The sequence below is a fragment of the Triturus cristatus genome, chromosome 6 (assembly GCF_964204655.1).
Source record: "Triturus cristatus chromosome 6, aTriCri1.1, whole genome shotgun sequence".
NCBI classification, from domain to species: domain Eukaryota; kingdom Metazoa; phylum Chordata; class Amphibia; order Caudata; family Salamandridae; genus Triturus; species Triturus cristatus.
This window is the reverse complement of record NC_140589.1, coordinates 153,215,943-153,231,741: the sequence shown is the minus strand read 5'-3', so window position 1 is coordinate 153,231,741 and position 15,799 is coordinate 153,215,943.

Genomic DNA, 15,799 nt, shown 5'->3' with positions numbered 1-15,799 from the left:
AATGGCCTCCCAGTACAGACAAGGCCCTACGCCTGGTGTTACCTCATGGAACCAACCAGGTATTGAGACCGGGTTTTGGGCATATTGGGACACATCCCCCTCCCACTCCTTCTCCTCTAAGACAGGACATGGGACCCTACACCCCTCCCACTACTCTGGGACCTATCTGGGCCATCACGACTGTTAGACCTGGCATCATTGGCATGAGTCTCTGCCTCCTCTGTTTACGATGTTTTTGCTGGATTATTGCTTTGGGCACTGTGCCACTGCTGATCAGTGCCACAGTGCAAGTGCTCCCTATGTTAAATTGTTACATTGATTGGTGTTACCATGATTGGCTTGGTTGACTTACTGTTCAGACCCTAGTCTAGTGCACTGCGTGTGCCAAGGGCGTGTAAGTTAACTGCTGCTGGTGGGCTTGCAGCACTGGTTGTGCCACCCACAGAAGCAGCGTGTAAAATGTGTCTCAGGCCTGCCACCGCGGCGCCTGCGTGCAGTCCCTGACTGCCATGTCGACTTGGTAAGGAAACCTACTTACCAGTCTCTAAACCTTCACTTTGCCACATTTCAGACACCTCTATGGTAGGCCCTAGGGCAAGGTGCATTGTTGGTAAAAGGTAGATCATGCCCTGATGTGTGTGGCATGACCTAATAGTGAATTACAGCCATTTTCGTGTTTCACTATTGAAGGGCTACCTGCCTCCAATAGGCCAGACTGGGCAGACTGATTATTAACTCCCTTATAATCTATCTGACTCAGGGAGCATGGTAGCATGTCGAGTTTAGTATCCCTGAACTCAGAATTTAATAACACACCCTTTAGGATGGATGGTTTTTAAATTCTATGTTTGAAAATAGCACTTTTAGAAAGTGGCTATTTTCTTGTCCAACTATCTACCGGTCTCTGCTGGTTTGGTGTGTGTGTCAGGGGCTGGGTGGCTCCAGAGGTCTGAATGAGTCAGTGTGGGGTGAATGGGGCGTTTACACATAGAGTGAGGGAAGAGTAGCCTGCCCTGCCTGACACAATACTGGCTCCGCCTCCTGCTGGGCGACTGATAGCCCTGCTCCTGCCAGTGACAATACTGGCTCCGCCTCCTGCTGGGCGGCTGAGGACTCTGCCCTGCTCAGTGAATAGGCCAGGTGCCTCTGCCTGGCAACACCCACAACGAACCTGAGATGGGGGGAATTTCCCTGCTTGGACAAAGGGAACAAAGGAGAAAAGGGGTATAAGAGAAGGACCCCTGAACCAAGAACTCAGATCACTTCTGACAAGGAAACCTGTACCAAGGACAAGAAGCCTGCTGATCTAAGGACTTGCCTCCCCTTTCTGCCAGAGTGCTGTTTTGCTGTGGAGGAACCTGGAAGCTGCTTCTTTATTTTTGCCAAGGAACAAGGAGAGAGGAACTTGGTGTGTACTCTCTGAACACTTGCTAGGAAATCTCCAAGGACTGGAAGAGTGCCAGTCTCCTGTTGAAGTCACAGGGCCAAAGGACTTCACCATCTACTGAATTGCTGAATTGCTGAATTGCTGGAAAGTGTTGTTTCCTGCACACAAGGGAAAATCTGCAGTCTCGACGCCAGCAGCAACGCCAGTGAGCAGTGGGTATCGGCCCCGGCTCCAAGTGACCCCGTCTCGACGCCGGTATCGACGCCAGTGAGGAGTGAGTATCGGCTCTACCTCCAAGCGACCCCGTCCCGACGCCGCTGCTGATCGCATCGACTCGACGCCCTTCTCGACGCCGTGAGCGCTGCTCCGGCCCGACATCCCGCGACACCGCTGCGGATTGACCCGACTCCGAGGCACGACCTCGACGCCGACATCTCGACGCCGTGGATCATCGTTTTCTTCGTTTCTCAAGGTACTGTACTTGTGGGGTCTGTTGCGACTCCTGGCTCGACGTAGCGCTCCTCGCGGTCAACGCCGAACCTTGGGAATCTTGTAGACTCGACGTCGTGTGACTCCTGTGGGGGTTACATTGTTGCCAAAGAACTGTGCTCAGAAGAATACTTTGCTAAAGAACTATTTGCCAAGAAGAAACCTTACTTGAACTATTATTTTTCCTTCCAAAGAGTACTTATTATGACTGTGGTATATTTTTGTCGTTATTTGGTCTTGTGCTAAGCCTTATATAAAGATACTATTTTTATAATAACTTCGGTGTCGTGTCCATCTGTAGTGTATTCACTTTATTACTGTATGTGGTCATAAATGCTTAACACACTGCCTCTGAGATAAGCCTGTCTGCTCTGCCAAGCTACCAAGGGGGTAGCAGGGGTTATCTGAGTGTGTAATCCCCTTTCCCTGACTAGAGTTGGTAGGTCCCTATTTGTCAGAAGTGTATACCTCTGCCAACTAGAGACCGCCGGTTCTAACATTGGTGGTCAGCGGTGAGGATTTGAACTTTGCATTTATGACTCATGTGCAGTGATTAGTGTACGCTACATAGTGAAAGCAGACCATAACGCAGCCACAGTCTGTTTGGTAGGATATTCTATTTTTGTTCTCCGCTTTCCTGGAGCTTATTTTCTTAAACACTGCCAGTTTGACCATGGAGAATGCCGGAGCTGCTACACCTGTGGAGAAGGTTGTGGGGGAATTTGATAAGGAGAAGATAGATTCCTACACGCTAAAAGATCTAAAAGGATTTTGCAAGCAATTTAAAGTTCCTACCACAGGTCTCACAAGGAAAGACGACTTCCTCAAAGCGCTGAAGGCCTGGTTAGAGGCCAGAAATCCCTCTGATCCGGTGGTGGTACCGGAAGAGGAAGAAGAGGAGGAAGAGCCCGCAGATGGGCCAGTGTCATCTCCAGGCAGTAGTGCGTCCTCTAGGAGCCTTTTCCCCGAAGAATTAGAAGACAGGGAGAAGGAGAGGGGGTACAAGTTAGAAATGGCAAAACTTAAATTAGGGGGGCAGTTGGAATTAGAGAATGCGAGAAGCAAGAGAGAAGCTGAAATGGAGAGCAAAAGATTAGATTTTGAGAGAGAGAAATTAGCGTTTGAACGTGAGAAGATGGTGAGGGAGATGGAGCTTAAAACTAAGAGTTTAGAGTTGAATCCCTCTGGTGGCAGCACTCCATCTGTGCCTGCAGAAAGTAGGTTTTATTTTCCTAAAGATGTGATCAAAGATTACAGTAAGAATGAAGATATTAGCCAATGGTTTAAAGCATATGAGTTAGCATTATTGGCCCACCGGGTCCCTGAGAAGGATTGGGGAACGGGGTTGTGGAGCCGCTTTACAAACGAGGGGAGAGATACCTTGTTGAGCCTTCCTGCTGAGGATAGGATGTCTTATACTCATATGAAAGATGCTTTAATGCTGAGATATGGCTTAACTCCAGAAAAGTACAGACAAACCTTTAGAGAATGTAAGAAATTGCCTGGTACTACGTGGGTTGAATATGTGTCTTTTTTCTGCAGAACCATGGATGGTTGGATAAAGGGTAGCAAGGTTGATAGTTATGATGCTCTTTATGATTTGTTTGCTTGGGAGCACTTGTCTAATAACTGTTTTCCAGAGCTACGCCAGCACCTTGTTGATAGCAAGCTATCTAACCCTAGAAAACTTGCTGAGGAGGCGGACCGCTGGGTCAGTACCAGGGTCCACAAGGGTCCAGTGGGAGACTCAGCCAAAGGTGGGCAGGGTCCCCAGCAGAAGAGTGGGGGGGACAGGGGTAAACAGAGGGAGTTTCAGAAAGGGCCCCAAAGTAGTCCCCAAGGGAACCAAGGGAAGGGTTCCCAGCCTCCCCCTGTAAAGAAGCCAGAGGCCCCGACAGGTAAACCTGTTCACAGGGGCCCCATGACCTGCTATGCCTGTAAGCAGGTGGGACACCGTTATTATGATCCCCAGTGTCCCATGAAGGATTCGAATGCACCGCCGCGTGCACCCCCTCGTCAGGTAGCGAGTGTAGCCCTGGGAGGGGAGGAGATGGGTGCCCCCGGTGGGTGGGGTCCCGCAGAGATGTCCCTGGTCTCTTTAGGAGACGTGGAAATGGTCCCTCCAACCCCTCTGCCTAGTAACACTAAGAAATATAGGCAGTGGGTGACCATTAATGGCCATAGGGTGGAAGCTCTCAGAGACACCGGAGCGAGTGTGACAGCTGTCAAGTGTCACTTGGTGTCCAGAGAGCAGGTGGTCCCTCATGCATTCTACCCCGTTGTAGCTGCTGACAACTCACAGAGTCAGTGTGAGGTAGCTCAAGTTCCCTTTGAGTGGGGGGGGGTCTCAGGTACTCTTCAGGTTGCTGTGAGGCCCGCCATGCCTGTTGATTGTCTCTTGGGCAATGATTTGGAGGACTCCCCTTGGGCTAAGGTGGAGAGAAAATCGCATCTGGAAATGTTGGGTCTGCCTGAGTGGGTGTGTGCGACCACCCGGTCCATGTCAGTCAGTAAGGGTGTTGATGGGACCCTGGAGCCTGAAGGTATGGCCCAGGTCCCAACCGTGAAGAGAAGGGGCAGGGGGCGCGGGAAACCGTCCCCCATCGTTCCCGCGGTCCAGGAGGGAGCAGACCCTGAGGGGGATGCCCTGGAACCGACAGGAGAACAAGTGGCCGAACTGGGAGACCTGCCCGAGCTGACCCATTGGCAGCAGGATGGTGGTCCCTCCAGGGAGGAATTTTGTGCTGAACAGAAAGTGTGCCCTTCTCTTGTGGGTATGAGGCAGCAGGCCTCAGCCCAAACGACAGGTGATCAGTCAGGATCACATTGGGTCTACTGGGAGAACGACCTCCTGTATAGCGAGCCTAAGGCTGCTGAACCTGGGTCAGCCCGTGTGCTGGTGGTACCCCAGCGCTTCAGAGCCTTCCTACTGGGGTTGGCTCATGACGTTCCGTTAGCTGGACATCTGGGGCAGGACAAGACCTATGACAGGCTTGTCACCCATTTTTATTGGCCCCAGATGAGAAGGGATTCAGATATCCATTGTAGGACCTGTCAAACTTGCCAGGCAAGTGGGAAAAGTGGGCGGAAGCAGAAGGCTCCCCTCCAACCTTTTCCCGTCGTCAGTACCCCCTTTGAGCGAGTGGGAATTGACATTGTGGGGCCACTGGACCCCAAGACAGCCATGGGCAACAGGTTTATCCTGGTCTTGGTGGACCATGCCACCCGGTACCCGGAAGCCATCCCTCTCCGAACAGTGACGGCCCCCGTGGTGGGACGGGCACTGATGGGTGTTTTCGCCCGCATGGGGTTCCCCAGAGAGGTGGTGTCAGACCGGGGCACCAACTTCATTTCGAATTATATGAAGTCTCTGTGGAAGGAGTGTGGGGTAACCTACAAGTTTACCACTCCTTACCACCCTCAAGGTAATGGGCTGGTTGAGAGATTCAACCGGACCCTAAAAGGCATGATCATGGGTCTTGAAGAACCAATGAGGCGTAAATGGGACGTCCTCTTGCCATGCCTGCTGTTTGCTTACCGTGAGGTGCCACAGAAGTCTCTAGGGTTCAGCCCCTTTGAGCTTTTGTATGGTCACCCGGTAAGAGGACCTTTGAGTCTGGTTAAAGAAGGCTGGGAGCAATCTCCCAGGAAACCTCCCCAGGATGTATATAGTTACATGCTGGCCTTTAGGAACCAGACTCGGCGCTTCAGAGATCTTGCTCAGGCAAATCTGGAGGCCAGCCAGGAAGAGATGAAGCGGTGGTACGACCAGAATGCCACTCTGGTTGAGCTTCAACCTGGTCAGAAAGTTTGGGTCATGGCCCCTGTGGAACCTTGTGCGCTCAAGGACAGGTGGACCGGACCATTTGAGGTTGTGGAGAAAAAGAGCGATGTCACCTACTTGGTGGACTTGAAGTCTCCCAGGAACCCCTTAAGGGTCCTGCATGTCAACCGGTTAAAGCCCCACTTAGAAAGGTCCGAAGTGGGCATGCTCCTTGCCACAGATGCTGGGATGGAGGAGGAGAGCGAGCCTCTTCCTGACCTCCTGTGTGCAAAAGAAAAAGATGGGTCAGTGGATGGTGTTGTCCTCTCTGACACACTGACCCCTGAGCAGCAGCAAGATTGTCGCCATCTGTTGGTACAATTCCCTGATCTGTTCTCCTTAATCCCTGGTGTCACTCAGTGGTGTGTCCATGATGTGGACACTGGGGACAGCACTCCTGTGAGGCACAAGGCCTACAGGGTGACTGAAAAGGTCACAGCATATATCAAGGAGGAGGTCTCCAAGATGTTTGCCTTAGGGGTGGTTGAGTCCTCTAGCAGTCCTTGGGCCAGCCCAGTGGTCTTGGTCCCAAAGGCTGCGGCGCCTGGTGCTTCACCAGAACTTCGGTTCTGTGTGGATTACCGAGGACTCAATTCGGTCACCAAGACTGACGCGCACCCCATCCCCAGAGCGGATGAGCTCATCGATCGGTTGGGGGCTGCCCGGTACCTTAGTACGTTTGATCTAACGTCTGGGTACTGGCAGATCGCCTTGACTGATGGGGCAAAAGAGAGGTCTGCATTCTCCACACCAGATGGGCACTACCAGTTCCGTGTGATGCCCTTTGGGATGAAGAATGCCCCTGCCACATTCCAGAGGTTGGTTAACCAGGTATTGGCCGGGCTGGAAGATTTCAGCGCCGCCTACCTGGACGATATAGCAGTGTTCAGCGCCAGCTGGGAGGAACACTTGCGCCACCTCCAGGAAGTGTTGTTGGCCCTGCGCAGAGCAGGCCTCACAATCAAGGCTAGTAAGTGCCAGATTGGGCAGGGTTCAGTGGTGTACTTGGGGCACCAAGTAGGGAGCGGCAAGGTGGCCCCCCTGCAACCCAAGATAGATACCATCCTGGCTTGGGAACCGCCCAAAACCCAGACTCAGGTGAGAGCCTTCTTGGGTCTCACGGGTTACTACAGGAGGTTTGTCAAGGGGTATGGCAACATTGTGCACCCCTTGACCTCGCTGACTTCCAGGAAGCAGCCGAGACTTGTGATCTGGACTGACGCCTGTCAGAACGCCTTTGACACCCTGAAAACTGCAATGTGTACAGCACCGGTCCTCCAGGCACCCGACTTTTCAAAAGAATTCATTGTCCAGACAGACGCTTCAGAGCATGGTGTGGGGGCTGTTCTAGCACAGATGAATGAGGAGGGCCGAGACTTACCTGTAGCCTTCATCAGCCGGAGGTTACTTCCCAGGGAACAAAGGTGGAGTGCGATAGAGCGTGAGGCATTTGCTGTGGTCTGGGCGCTGAAGAATCTGAGACCCTACCTGTTTGGGACTCACTTCCGGGTTCAGACAGACCACAGGCCCCTCAGATGGTTAATGCAGATGCGGGGTGAGAACCCAAAGCTGTTGAGGTGGTCCATTTCCCTACAGGGGATGGACTTTACGGTGGAACACCGCCCTGGTACAGATCACGCCAATGCTGATGGTCTGTCCAGATTTTTCCGCCTTAGTGATGAGGACTCCCTGGGTGAAGGGTAGTTCTCCCCACATTTCAGCTGGAGGGGACACGTGTTAGACCTGGCATCATTGGCATGAGTCTCTCCTCCATTTTTTTCTGTTTGCCTCCTCTGTTTACAATGTTTTTGCTGGATTATTGCTTTGGGCACTGTGCCACTGCTGATCAGTGCCACAGTGCAAGTGCTCCCTATGTTAAATTGTTACATTGATTGGTGTTACCATGATTGGCTTGGTTGACTTACTGTTCAGACCCTAGTCTAGTGCACTGCGTGTGCCAAGGGCGTGTAAGTTAACTGCTGCTGGTGGGCTTGCAGCACTGGTTGTGCCACCCACAGAAGCAGCGTGTAAAATGTGTCTCAGGCCTGCCACCGCGGCGCCTGCGTGCAGTCCCTGACTGCCATGTCGACCTGGTAAGGAAACCTACTTACCAGTCTCTAAACCTTCACTTTGCCACATTTCAGACACCTCTATGGTAGGCCCTAGGGCAAGGTGCATTGTTGGTAAAAGGTAGATCATGCCCTGATGTGTGTGGCATGACCTAATAGTGAATTACAGCCATTTTCGTGTTTCACTATTGAAGGGCTACCTGCCTCCAATAGGCCAGACTGGGCAGACTGATTATTAACTCCCTTATAATCTATCTGACTCAGGGAGCATGGTAGCATGTCGAGTTTAGTATCCCTGAACTCAGAATTTAATAACACACCCTTTAGGATGGATGGTTTTTAAATTCTATGTTTGAAAATAGCACTTTTAGAAAGTGGCTATTTTCTTGTCCAACTATCTACCGGTCTCTGCTGGTTTGGTGTGTGTGTCAGGGGCTGGGTGGCTCCAGAGGTCTGAATGAGTCAGTGTGGGGTGAATGGGGCGTTTACACATAGAGTGAGGGAAGAGTAGCCTGCCCTGCCTGACACAATACTGGCTCCGCCTCCTGCTGGGCGACTGATAGCCCTGCTCCTGCCAGTGACAATACTGGCTCCGCCTCCTGCTGGGCGGCTGAGGACTCTGCCCTGCTCAGTGAATAGGCCAGGTGCCTCTGCCTGGCAACACCCACAACGAACCTGAGATGGGGGGAATTTCCCTGCTTGGACAAAGGGAACAAAGGAGAAAAGGGGTATAAGAGAAGGACCCCTGAACCAAGAACTCAGATCACTTCTGACAAGGAAACCTGTACCAAGGACAAGAAGCCTGCTGATCTAAGGACTTGCCTCCCCTTTCTGCCAGAGTGCTGTTTTGCTGTGGAGGAACCTGGAAGCTGCTTCTTTATTTTTGCCAAGGAACAAGGAGAGAGGAACTTGGTGTGTACTCTCTGAACACTTGCTAGGAAATCTCCAAGGACTGGAAGAGTGCCAGTCTCCTGTTGAAGTCACAGGGCCAAAGGACTTCACCATCTACTGAATTGCTGAATTGCTGAATTGCTGGAAAGTGTTGTTTCCAGCACACAAGGGAAAATCTGCAGTCTCGACGCCAGCAGCAACGCCAGTGAGCAGTGGGTATCGGCCCCGGCTCCAAGTGACCCCGTCTCGACGCCGGTATCGACGCCAGTGAGGAGTGAGTATCGGCTCTACCTCCAAGCGACCCCGTCCCGACGCCGCTGCTGCTGATCGCATCGACTCGACGCCCTTCTCGACGCCGTGAGCGCTGCTCCGGCCCGACATCCCTCGACACCGCTGCAGATTGACCCGACTCCGAGGCACGACCTCGACGCCGACATCTCGACGCCGTGGATCATCGTTTTCTTCGTTTCTCAAGGTACTGTACTTGTGCGGTCTATTGCGACTCCTGGCTCGACGTAGCGCTCCTCGCGGTCAATGCCGAACCTTGGGAATCTTGTAGACTCGACGTCGTGTGACTCCTGTGGGGGTTACATTGTTGCCAAAGAACTGTGCTCAGAAGAATACTTTGCTAAAGAACTATTTGCCAAGAAGAAACCTTACTTGAACTATTATTTTTCCTTCCAAAGAGTACTTATTAAGACTGTGGTATATTTTTGTCGTTATTTGGTCTTGTGCTAAGCCTTATATAAAGATACTATTTTTATAATAACTTCGGTGTCGTGTCCATCTGTAGTGTATTCACTTTATTACTGTATGTGGTCATAAATGCTTAACACACTGCCTCTGAGATAAGCCTGTCTGCTCTGCCAAGCTACCAAGGGGGTAGCAGGGGTTATCTGAGTGTGTAATCCCCTTTCCCTGACTAGAGTTGGTAGGTCCCTATTTGTCAGAAGTGTATACCTCTGCCAACTAGAGACCGCCGGTTCTAACAACGACCCTCCCCTACCTCACTTGGTTGGGGAAAACCTGAGCCATCTCCTTCAGGATCACCTCCAGATGCTTCTTCAGACCCTTCGGAATCCACCAAAAGGTCTGCCTCCTGGGTGAGCACCCTGGGGTCAGAGAACTCACGCTCCACCAGGTGTTGGCATAGCTCTGGAAAACAGGGACTTAAAATATGCTCTCCAGCAATTGACTCACACAGCCCCACACAGGTGTTAGCCATCCAGTGCCTCGCACAAGTACCCCACATCACTCTCCTGAGATTGGCAAGACAGCGTCTGACTGTCTCTGTCACTCAACCCACACTCTTCTGGGTGGTCTCCACACTCGTAGACCAGGACTTCTACCATGGGGGAACCCCTCTCATCTAGTCAGCAGAATGTCCCTCCCACCACTAGAAATATGATCCCCTGTGCCAGTTCTACAATCCACTTCATGGACACTGCACACCACTGGAGCTACCTCATAAACCTGAACCCCCCTGGTGTGTGTAAACCCCCTCCTTCAAGTCAGGCGCCACATCTTTGGGTATGTGTACTTCTTCCTCAGCACAAGATAACACCTTTTTGCTGCCACCATCTGAGCTGGACTTCACCTCCAGTCCAGCCAAGCTCACTTACCGAGCTACACACATTTCTTTTTCAGCTTAGGCTCGCTCTATCTCCTCGCACTCCCGGTCTAGCTGCCTCAGCCTCCGGTCATGAGCACAAATCTGATTCCTCTCTTCACGAGCCAATCTTTCCCAAAATGTTTCCTCCTGAGGGCCACTGCCCTCTTAGTATTCTGGCTGAGGATCCTCCCCCTTAGATTCCTCCCCAGAGTCATCTGCTACTGTTGCTTCCCAGCATAGCACCTCAGAGTTATGCAGGGCTGCCTCTAGATCCCACCATGTGGATCTCCTCTCACAGGTAGGCCCCTCTCCTCACAAAATACTTTTAGTTCCCTCCTCTTGTAGATGTACAGGTACCATAAGTTGACTTCCATTTTGACAAGGCCCAACAGGTGCAACAACTAGCCAGAGTTCTAACAACGAAATTCCAAAGGGAAACAGGAAAAAATAGTATGTGGTTGCGTAATGGTCTGCACTCTACTAGTAGTGTACAACAATCACTGTGTGTAAAACACAAATTCAATTCCAGATTCTCACCGCTGACCACCAATGTTAGACATGGGGGGTCTCTCGTTGGCAGAGGTAGGTAGCTTTGTCAAAGTAGGGATCCTTCTTCCTAGTTAGGGTAAGGGGGATAAACTTATAAAATAACCCCAACTCACCCCCATGGTAGCTTGGCACAAGCAGACAGGCTTATCTCAGAGGCAGTGTGTAAAGCATTTATGAACACATACAGTAATACAGTGAAAACACTACAAATGGACACCACACCAGTTTAGAAAAATAAGTAATCTTTATCTAAACCAAACAAGACCAAGCAACAAAATCCACAATACAGTAATAAAAATATGACTTTCAAATGGTAGAAATAGTTCAGTTCAAAGCAAATTGCAGGTGCAATACTTTCCCACAAAATACCTTGGATGCGTCACGCACACAAACAAAAACGGCCGCAGGGAAGATGATGCATCGGTTCCTCACACTCAGGAAAGGTGATATGTCGGTTCTTTGCTCCAGGGAAGGTGATGCGTTGGTTCCTTACTGCTGTACAGGGGAGGTGATGCATCGGTTGCTTACCGGAGAGGAGGCAATGCGTCGGTTTCTTACTGCGTCCACCAATGATTCAACAGACCTGGCGCCTCGATGCGATGCAACATTCCGGGACGATGCAAGGATTCTTGCAGCCGCACAGCAGGGCTTGCGGCAGAATCGATGCTGTGATCTCGGACATCGGAGACCAGTGCACTCGATGCGGCGCGCGGCGATTTCTCGAGCCGCAGGCTGGTGCTGCGTAGGTTTCTTTGGCGATGCGTCGGAAACAGGCACAGATGCATCACGCTTCTTGTTTTTGCGTTGCTTTACCAGCTCCCAACAGCCAGAACAACCTCCAGAGGCCCTGAACAGCAACAGGTACCTCTTGGCAGGTCAGAACTCCCTGCAAGGAAGTTAAGGGGAGCTGGGGTGACCTCTTTGTGTCCCTGAGACTTCAGAACAAGAGGCAAGCTCTTCTTCAGGCCCTTGGAGATCTTCCTCAAGTAGGGGACACAGAAAACAGTAAAGTCCTTTTCCCTTTCCTTGGCAGAAAGTAGCCACTGCAGGCCAACCCAGACAGCAAACAGCAAGGGCCAATATTCTTCCTCAGTTTCTCCAGCTCTTCTCCTTGGCAAATGTTCCTCTTGATTTCCTAGAAGTGATCTTTGAAGTATTTTCTATCCCTGAGACTTCCAACAGGAGGCAAGCTCTACTTTCAGCCCTTGGATAAAACTCTGACACCAGTATGATGAAAGCACAGTCCAGTCCTTTCCCTACCCAAGACAGAAGCAACCACTGCAGGCCAAGCCCAATAGCACACAGCACAGGGGCAGTACTCCTCCTCCAGCTTTCCTGGTCCTTCTTACTGGCAGGTTCCTTAGTTCAGAAGTGATCTAAAAGTCTAGGTTCTGGGTCCCTCTTTTTATACAGTAAATCTCTTTGTTCTCTCCTGAGCCTAGTCCAAACCAATTCTGAGGGGCACTCTGCAAGTGCACAACAATCTCCATTGTCAGTGTGAGCCCTTGCTCCAGACACACCACAGGGGGGCGGAATCATCATTGTGGAAGGCAGGCACAGCCCTATTCAGGTACAGGTACTTCTCCTCCCACCACTCAAAATGCAGACCAGGCCTATTCAGCCTAGTGCTGACTCTTTCAGACTCTCTGGAGCCTCTGCAAATCCCCAGCCCCTGTCACTCCAAAGCCAGACAGTCAATACACATCCTAGCAGAGGCACACTGGATGGATAAGCAAGAACATACCTACTTTCTAAAAGTGGTATTTTCAAACACAGAAGGGAAAAATTACCCTCACGAAAAGATGCATTATAACATTCTGAGTTAAGGCATACTAAACCTTATTTTCCTATCTGGTTCCCAGGGGCACTTATGCTTATAAGATGTTATACGAAAACTCCCCATTCTATCCTATGGGAACAGATCGCCTTACAATAGTGAAAAACGAGATTGGCAGTATTTCACTATCAGGACATACCAAACACATGTCCTACCTTTCACATACACTGCACCCTGCCCACAGGGGTACTTTGGGCCTACCTTAGGGATGACCAACATGTAAGAAAAGGGAAGGTTAGGGACTGGCAAGTGTGTGCACTTGCCAAGTTGACATGGCAGTACCAGACTGCACACAGGCTTTGCAATGACAGGCCTGAGTTACATTTACAGGCTGCTTATGTGGGTGGCCCAATCAGAGCAGCAGGCCCACTAGCAGCATTTGATTTACAGGACCTGGGCACACACAGTGCACTGCACTAGGGACTGACTAGTAAATCACATCAGACAATTATGGAAACACCAATCCATACATACCATTTACAGGGAGAGCATATGCACTTTAGCACTGATCAGCAGTGGTAAAGTGCCCAGAGCATTAAAAGCAACAAAAACAGGATAGAAATAGAAGGCCACAAAGCAAACAATCTGGGGATAAACCGTATGTAAAAGCCTGGTCTAATACTGCCCACCTCCTCTTACAAGCCGTACTCTCGGGACTGGGCAAGAGAATGTTGGAGGACCCAACTTTCTTGACGAGCTGTAGAGGAAAATCCTCAACGACAAATAATCTGGTCTGGAGTGGTAAAGCACTCTGTGCATAAGGAGCGAGGTCTTAAAAAGAATCTGCTTGCGCACAGGAAGCCAGTGCAAATTCTGCAAATGAGGAGAAATATGCTCCCTCATGGGTAAATCAATCTGTTCTTCCAGAAAGCAGGAAGCACACAGGCTCCCCAAAGCTAATCACGATGCTGCTGTCACCAGGAGAGAGGTCTTGAAAAGAATTCGCTTTTGCACAGGAAGACAGTGTCAATTCCACAAATGGGGAGATATAGGCTCCCTACTGGGTAAATTAATCTATTCCTCCCGGAAGCAGGAAGCACACAGACTCCCCTAAGCCAATCACGATGCTGCTGTCACCAGCATGACAGCAGTGTCGTGATTGGTCTGACCGCCCTGGTGCAGCACTCAGACAGTGAGCGGGAGCCTGTGTATGTTCTTAACCCAGGCTGTGCAATACTGCCAGGTGAAAAACATGCTAAGTGCCCATGACTGCTTGGCCAGGCCCAAATGGCCTGCCAAACCATCATACGTACTTAAGTGCCCCAACCACTCCTTTCACTGCTGGCTGTGACGACATACCAGCCCTCTCCGTCCCATAAAACGGCCTCAGTACGGAAAAAGATAATGATAATAACATTGTGCTATTATCATTTAATTTGACCTTTTTTTTTGCAGTGGGGAGGTGCTCTTCTGCCTTAGCGGAGGAGCCGCCGCTGGGCCCAATATCACAGTGTTGCCAAGACAGGTCATCCCGGGCTGTCACTGAGGACCTTCAATTGTGGGCTCCAAACTGCCTCTTCAACACACTGTCTTGTGACTGTCAGCAAACAGCTTCCAGCAGGCCACACCACAGTTGCCTTCAGTGCTGACAGTGGCATTCCGAGTGTGAGCCAGACAAGGCTACTCGCACTCTCATCTTCAGCCGTTAGGACTGGGTGTGGGAAGGAACCTTAGCCGCGCACCTCCATAGCTCACCACCATGTGCCTGCAGTGAAGCCCACCACCACCAACCTGGTCCTCACCAGGAGCGCCAGGAAATCTCCATCAAGACACAAATGGAAGGAAGCAGTCCTGGACAGCTGGAAACACCAGTGGGTGCATTGACCAATCAAACTCTCACAGACTGTACGTCATCCCAGATGATCTGGTAAGCCTATCAAAACTACAGACACCTTACAAAAGGGGGAACAGCATCAATACTATATGTGGGCGGAGTTGACGGAGTGCCACTGCACGGACTTCCATGGAGTTGAAAAGAAACTCAGTGGAACTCCGCTCCCCTCCACCTGCAATAAATTAAAAAAGTAATAAAAAAACACTTAACTAATTTGGCGTCCCTGGGCTGCCCTCCTCCTCGCCGTGGTCTCCTCCTCGCCGTCCATCATCCTCGCCAGTCACAGACCCCTACGTAGTACGTCTTGGGAGGACTACGCATGCACAGTCCTCTCAAAGATGTACAAACTAGCGTTTGTGACTATCGAGGACAGCAGCCGGAGAGGAGGAGAAGAGACCACGGCGAGGAGGAAGGCAGCCTGGAGATGCCAGATCAGGTAAGTGTTTATTTCCTACTCTTTGGGCGTGGGTGGCAGGGGCTAACTCCACTCCACCGCGGGGTCGGAGTTTTTGCCTCGACTCCATGGTCGCAACGGAGCACGGAGTTGGCAAAACTCCATAAACTCCGCAGGCGGAGCGGAGTTTGATGCCCAGGGTTAATCAATACTATAACCTGGTGTAAAGCCAAAAAGTACCTGATAATACTGAAAACTCCACTGAGTAACCACTTTCTGGAGTACTCTGTTTCACTCACCAGTAACTTCTAAGTTTGTTGTAAATTCACGAGAGGTAAAATCCATGTGCTTCATTCCACAAAAACTCTTTTAGGAGATATCAAGCACAATCTCATTTCAGGCACCCAAATGGAAGCTTTTGGTAGATCACCTTGAAATGTGTACCTCCACTGACATCTCCGAAGACAAAAAGTGGCCCATGCTGCTACATCTGGCAGGGGAAGACATTTTCAAACTTTCACACATGCTTGTTGAGGCTGGCCTGCCACACACGTGCCACAGCAGTAGCTGCCTTCCGTGAATACTTGACATCACTTTCCAGTCCTGACTATAAATGCTTTCTCTGGCGCCAACCCAAACAGGCCTGAATGAATTTGTTGGTGTGTTCCATGCATCATTTAAAGTACTACCCACTACTGGCACTCTACACAACAAAACAGAAACAAATCCACGCACAATTCATTCAAGGGTGTGTTCTGTGAAACTATTGTGGCAGATCCAGAGGGATCGGGAACCAATTCTCTACCAGATCTCTGGGCAGACCTCTACAACCTTCCAGATCCAGGGCATCACACATGGAAGCAGTACTCCATAAACCAATAACAACAGATCCTGTCAACCAGTTAACAAAGGCC